This window comes from Otolemur garnettii, unplaced genomic scaffold (genome assembly GCF_000181295.1).
Source record: "Otolemur garnettii isolate 467f Iridium unplaced genomic scaffold, OtoGar3 scaffold00133, whole genome shotgun sequence".
In the NCBI taxonomy this organism is placed as follows: domain Eukaryota; kingdom Metazoa; phylum Chordata; class Mammalia; order Primates; family Galagidae; genus Otolemur; species Otolemur garnettii.
The window spans coordinates 5517932-5524902 of NW_003852528.1; the positions used below are offsets into that span (position 1 = coordinate 5517932).

The 6971-nt window shown below is 46.5% G+C and overlaps 1 protein-coding gene and 1 pseudogene across 1 annotated transcript in view; one reads left to right on the forward strand and one right to left on the reverse strand.

The window, feature by feature from the left end:
- The window catches only part of THAP4 (THAP domain containing 4), a 53861-nt gene that overhangs the window by 29384 nt on the left and 17506 nt on the right, over positions 1–6971 (reverse strand). The gene's annotated exons all lie outside the window — the stretch shown is intronic.
- On the forward strand, positions 2995–3810 carry LOC105887831 (annotated as a pseudogene).

A 6971-nucleotide genomic window follows, 5' to 3' on the forward strand; every position in this document is an offset into this window, starting at 1 on the left:
GGCGCCGAGCCGATAGCAATATTCTTAAAGAATCTTTTGATCTGGCAGTCTTTATGATGCTCCGCACTGAAAAGAAACATTGTTTGCAAACCTCAGATTTTCCACCAAAGGTCCCCAGCATGTGTGGAGCACACTGTGAGGCGGAGTCAGGAGTCAGGCCGGGCTCTGAGCAGCCGCCAAGAGCAGGTCCTTTGTGAAAGTGAGCGGCCCCCTGGTCAGGACAGCAGGAGCAGGGGGCCAATAGGTCCTTGGAGAGAGGGGTCGGGGTGGGACGGTAGGAGGGAGGTAGCCACAAGGGGATCCCTGGATCCCGCATTCTGGGAGGCTCCCCAGGTCCCTCCTCCACCATGGGCAGTTCCTGCAAACAGCCAGCCCAGGACACATGACACATTCACCCAGGAGAACTTCTAGGCCAGTCTCCATGCAAGGGCTGCAATGTGGTGCCATCCCAAAGCCACTGACGGCAGGACTGGGCCTAACACTGTGCCTCTTGGAAAGAAGTGATGCTACCTTGGTTTGATACCGCCTAGCTGAGAGATGGTGGGAGGTGGTGACAGAACATGGAAAAGGGCAGAAACAGCAAAATGCGCCCAGGGAAGCAATAAAATGGCTCCAGACATCTCACTACACACTCTAACAGCTGAATGAAGAAGTCACCTCTGTGCACAAAGGCTGCTAACCAGAAATGCAAGAATCAGGAGGGAGCCAGCAAGAAAACAGAATGTGAAATATGAGCAGGCAGAAGTCAGGAAAGAAGGAAAAGAAAGAGAAAATCCACCAAAACAAAGCTGAGAGTGGAAGGAGCAGAGTGAGAAACCAGAGACAGGGTAACAGACAAATGGAAATGAGGCCAATGGGGCTAGAACCCCTCGGGCATGGCCAGTGGGCCACAGCTTCTCCTGACATATACCGCACACAGGCCTGTGCTGTCCCCACAGTGTGGACAGTGACCTCACGTGGGCATCTGAAATGTGCTCAACGTCACCGAGCTGTGCCATAAATGTAAGATGTACACTGGCCCTCAAACCTCCAACCAATCCAGTGGATTTCAAATAGCTCATGACTTTAAATTATTGTTGGTCACATTAAAATGATGCTTTAGATAATACTGAGTAAAATGAAATACATTACTAAAATTAATTTCAGAGGCCAGGCAAGGTGGCTCACACCTGTAACCCTAGCATTCTGGGAGGCCAAGGCAGGTGGATTGCTTGAACTCAGGAGTTTGAGACCACCCTGAGCAAGAGCGAGACCCTGTCGCTACTAAAAATAGAAAAACTGAGGCAAGAAGATCACTTGAGCCCAAGAACTTGAGGTCAATGTAAGCTATGACTCCACAGCACTCTGGTCAGGGCACCAGAGTGAGATTCTGTCACAAAAAAAAAAAAAGAAAGAAAAAGTTAATTTCAGGCTGGATATGATGCTCACACCTATAGCCCCAGCACTCTGGGAGGCCCAGATGGAGGGACTGCCTGTGCCAAGTGTGAGGCTGCTGTGAGCAGGGCTGACACCACTCTGTCTACCCAGGGCAACAGAATGAGACTGTCTCAAAAAAGGAAGGAAGGAAGGAAGGGCAGGCAGGCTGCCTTGCTTTTGGGTGGGATCACAAACCAAGACCCTCCACTCTTCTTCTATCAATGATATGCACCTAAAATAGAGCGGCTCAGAGAAGGGCCCAGAGAGCTGCGCCTACACGTGAGGAGCGGCTCCATGAACTGTATCGGGCCAGTGCACCACGCTGAGCCAGGAAAGAGTCTTTAGAATGCTAAAGGGTACAGCTCCCAAGCTGATGCGACACTCACAAGCCCTTAGCACGTGGCTTGTGTAAAGCAGAAGCTGCTGAGATGCATAGGGCTGTTGCTAGAACATAAAGGTGATCTCAACTTAATTTCTCCCCATCCAAATAAGTAAAATACAAATAAAACAGAACACATAAATAATATGACCTGTAAGGTAGTTCTGACTGAGAAGTAGTGAACTCTGTAGCTTAAAACCAGAGAATACCCCCTTGAAATTCTTCTGGAACACTTTCAAAAACTGGCCTTACAGAGTCAGGGGTGGTGGGAGAAGGAGGCGGCGGTGAATCACTTATAAATGGGGCCGAAGCATTAAAAAAAAAACAAAACTGGCCTTATAAATGATCAAAGAAAACCCATAAGTTTTGGCTTGGTGCCTATGGCTCAAGTGGCTAAGGCGCCAGCCACATACACCTAAGGTGGCGGGTTTCAATCCAGCCTGGGCCCGCCAAAACAACAATGATGGCTGCAACCAAAAAATAGCCGGGTGGGTGCCTGTGGTCCCAGCTACTTGGGAGGCTGAGGCAGGAGACTCGCTTGAGCCCAAGAGTTGGAGGTTGCTGTGAGCTGTGATGCCATGGCATTCTACCCAGGGGGACAGCTTGAGGCTCTGTCTCAAAAAAAAAAAAAAAGAAAAGAAAACCCATAAGTTCCAGAAAATTAGAAATGGGTGACACAAGACTGATCCCAAAGCAGGGAGACTAGAAATTTAGAAATTTAGACCTGAAGCCTAAATTCCAGGAGGAAGTGAGTACTTTGCTTTCTTACTGGACCTCTTCTTTTTTCTTTTGGTAGAGACAGAGTCTCACATTTTCGCCCTCAGTAAGGTGCAGCGGAGTCACTCCAGCAACCTCCAACTCCTGGGCTTAGGCGATTCTTCTGCCTCAACCTCCCAAGTAGCTGGGACTACAGGCGCCCGCCACAATGCCCGGCTATTTTTTGTTGCAGTTTGGCCGGGGCTGGGTTTGAACCCGCCACCCTCAGTATATGGGGCTGGCGCCCTATTCACTGAGCCACAGGCGCCTCCCTGGACCTCTTCTTTATGAAGCAAAGTGAGTAAAGGCTGCCATAAGGACATAAAGGACAAACAAGTGAAATACTTTATACATTACAGTGATTGGAATAAAAATTGGGATGAATGGGTTCCAGAGCAGAGTACTCAAATATGTGGACAATAATCTGCAGAAACAGTAAGAACTTCAAAAAGCCAATTAGGAGCAGTACGCAGAGGGGAAGATGAGAGGTGCTACCCCAGGAAAGAAGACATCTAATCTGCAACAGAAAAAGGTTGAAGTGAAAACAAAGAACAAGCAGAAAACACCTGGAAATGGAGATGGTGGCAGTACCAGTGAGATACCTCACCCTCTTGGAAGAAAAGGGCTCGGGTAGATCCTACTATTGTAAATGAAGAAACATTCGTGAACTTATTTGAAGCTAAAGTAAAAATTCCTGAAGAGCTAAAACCTTGGCTTGTTAATGACTGGGACTTAATTACCAGGCAAAAACAGCTCTTTTTATCTTCCTGCTAAGAAGAACGTGGATTCCATTCTGGAGGATTATGCAAATTACAAGAAATCTTGTGGAAATGCAGATAATAAGGAGTATGCTGTTAATGAAGTTGTGGCAGGGATAAAAGAATACTTCAATGTAATGTTGGGCATTCAGCTCCTGTACAAATTTGAGAGACCACAGTATGCTGAAATTCTTGCAGATCACCCTGATGCATCCATGTCCCACAGAGCACCACATCTACTGAGATTGTTTGTATGAATTGGAGTGATGTTGGCCTGTACACCTTTGGATGAGAAGAGCCTTGCTTTATTACTGAACTATCTTCATGATTTCCTCAAGCATCTGGCAAAGAATTATGCAACCTTGTTTAGTGCCAGCGATTACAAAGTGGCTCCTCCGGAGTACCAATGGAAAGCTGTGTGAGAGATGGTCTCACCCATATATCTTTGGATCTCTGTAAACACATTTTTGTTCTTAGTCTTTCTCTTGTACAAACGATGTACTTTGAAGATGTTAGTATATAATAGAATTGATGTTTGTTTTCTGTTTGATTTTAAACAGAGAAAATAAAAGGGGTTATAGATCCTTTTTTCTTTTCTTTTTTTCATTTCCAACTTGCTACCAGTGTATTCAGTGACAGACAACAGAAAGACATGCTGTAGACTGTTTAATTGCCTAGTTGACAAAACTGCTTTTGAATGCTGGTGGTTCTATTCCTTTGACACTACGCACTTTTATAATATGTGTTAATGCTATATGACAAAATGCTCTGATTCCTAGTGCCAAAGGTTCAATTCAGTGTATATAACTGAACACACTCATCCATTTGTGCTTTTTTTTTTAATGGTGCTTAAAGAAAAGAGCTCATCCTTTGCAAGTCATCCATGTTGTTCCTTAGGCATTTTATCTTTGCTCAAATTGTTGAAGAATGGTGGCTTGTTTCATGGCTTTTGTATTTGTGTCTAATGCACGTTTTAACATGATAGATGCAATGCATTGTGTGGCTAGTTTTCTGGAAAAGTTGATCTTTTAGGAATTGTTTTTCAGATCTGCAATACATTTTTTTCTTTAAATTAAAAAAAAACCCAAAACACTGGCCTTACAAATGTTCGAAGAAAACCCATAAGTTCTAGAAAGTTAGAAATGGGTCACACAAGACTGATTCCAAAGCAAGAAGACTAGAAATTTAAACACAATCAAATGTCCCTTGAAAATATTATGCTAAGTTAAAGAAGCCAGATGTAAAAATGTATACATTCTATGACCCTATTTGTGTGACATTCCAGACCAGGAAAAATGGGTTTTAGGATGGGGAGTTTCGGGGAGAGCTGGAGAAGGGCTTGAAAGGGAGAGCACAGTGGAGCCACGGTCACCCAGGCACCAAACTCAAACCACAGGAACACATACGAGCTATTTTACAGACATAAATCAGACCTCAGTAAGAATATTAAGCAGCAAAAATTCCCTAGACAAACCAATACAAAAACAATCAGATAATTACAATGTCTTTTCTTGGCCACAGCCACCGAGAAGTCAAACAGCTCAGGACCATTGGCTCCTACCCAGTGAATGCCGCCACACCAAGATGCAGCCACGTCACATACCTACCATTTCAAGAAAAGCCAGAAACACGGAGTTAGGGCTAAAATATCCCAGTTTCTAAACCTGTTCAAATTAAAACAAAAAACAACCCAGTTGTGGGGTGAGTTATACACGCTGTCCCTGGCTCTGTCATGAACTAACTTACAACACTGTCCCTTGAAAGCACTAGGCTAAGAAAAGCAGGCAGACACCAAGTGAGAAAGCCTTGGTCTCAGGATGCAGGGCAGCATGGGGTAGGGCTGGGACCCTCCTCCTCCTCCCTGTTCCTCTCTTCTCCAGCTAGAGACTGAAAGGCTGGTGCCTGTCCAACGAGCTCACCTGAACCAACAGCTTGTGCACCACTGAAAGAGACTCGCTGCCCTTAGCTCTGCTTCTAAGTAGGGTTCCTGCTGGGAGGAAGAGAAAGCTGGTTCCAGAAACAGCAGACAGAAAGTGCTCCTGCACACTAGGCATATAGGCTCCTGAAAAAAGTGCTAAATTACTGCTCAACAAAGAGAGGACCAACAAACAAGAGAATCCACCATGAATACCTGTGAGAGCTGGGCAGTGGCGGTTGGTAAGGAAAGGTAAGTACACCTCGTTCCAGCACAAAAACCAGACTGGACTGAACGTCCCACCACATCCCTCAGGTGGGCCCTGTATGTGCCAGAATGCCTCTCTCCTAGAGGTAATCAGAGAGGAACCCAGTGGGGAAGGGGGTTCTGCTCAGCCCTCCCTTGCCAGAAGCAGAGGTGTCTATATAAGGAATTCTAGCAAAGTACAGATAAAGATATCCCAGGGGGACAGAAAGGAGACAGCAGGAGCACAGGGACAGGAAGCCACATGGGGACTCCAGAGGTGGGGTGAACAAGGTGCTCCAGGGACATCCCCTGCTCCTGAAGACTGGGCAAGAGGGGACAGGGATGGTGGAGAGCTGAATGTAAAGGCCTGAGGGGCCCCAAGATAGGGCTTTATGCCCAAAGCAGGCCCTTGGCTGGGGCTGAGACATTTTGGAGCTGAAATGAGCAGTCAGGCTGCCTGGGCCTGTGACCCTCAAGGGTTCACATATGTTCAGGCATGGTCTGCTAGCCTGGGTTACATGTGTTCTCTACTCCAAGACAACAGCATAGCCAGGTCTACGTGAGGCCTCGCCCCATAGGAGCTGTGCTATGGGAGTCTTGGGTTGGTGAGAGGCACTGGGAGGCCACCCAGGCCAAGGGGACTGAAGCTAGAAGCCAGAAGCCTAGGGTGGAGGACTGAACCAGATCACAGGAAGAGGCTTAAGCTGCTAAGGTGGTCAGGGAGACAGAGGTATATGAAAGACATGTGGCAGGAGGGCTGGGGAAGATGACCAGTGGCTACAGCCATAGAGTTAGCCACCTAGAAGGGGCTTAGCAGCTCCAGTGGAAAGGAACACTAGCCTTGAGAGCTGAGGTAGACACCAGCCCAGGGCCAGGTGGACTTACCCAGAGATGAACTCTGCCCAACAAGTGGTGCCTGAGCCAAGGGGGAGAGGGTGTCCCTGAAAAATGGGGACAGAGAGACTGCTGAGAGCAGAGCTACAGTCTTGACTCTCACCAAGTCCAGCTAAAACTCCCTGGAGCACACCTGTGCTTGTGGATCAACTGTGGACAGTGTACACAGTCAGGGAAAGCCAGGCCTCTGGGGAGGGGCTACCAACTTGGATGCCAGCTGTGAAAGGGGTGGTGCTTATCTAACAAGACTAGAAATTTCTTTTCTTTTCTTTCTTTCTTTCTTTTTTTTTTTTTTACAGTATTTGGCCAGGGCTGGGTTTGAACCCGTCTCCTCCGGCATATGTAAGGTGACCAGATGTCCCGCTTTTGGCGTGACAGTCCTGATTTTTAACAATTTGTCTGTGTCCCGAGGCATTTTACAAAAGTCCTGATTTTTGGAAAGAATGCACGAATGGGTGGGAGAACAGAAGGGAATATACGGTTTTCAGCTGCCATGTGGTTATTTCACCAGGATATGAGTTTTATATTATTTTTGTTAATTTTATAATGTTAAACTGTAATAATAACAAATAATGGTTGAGAAGTGATTATCGAGAACTGCTTATCA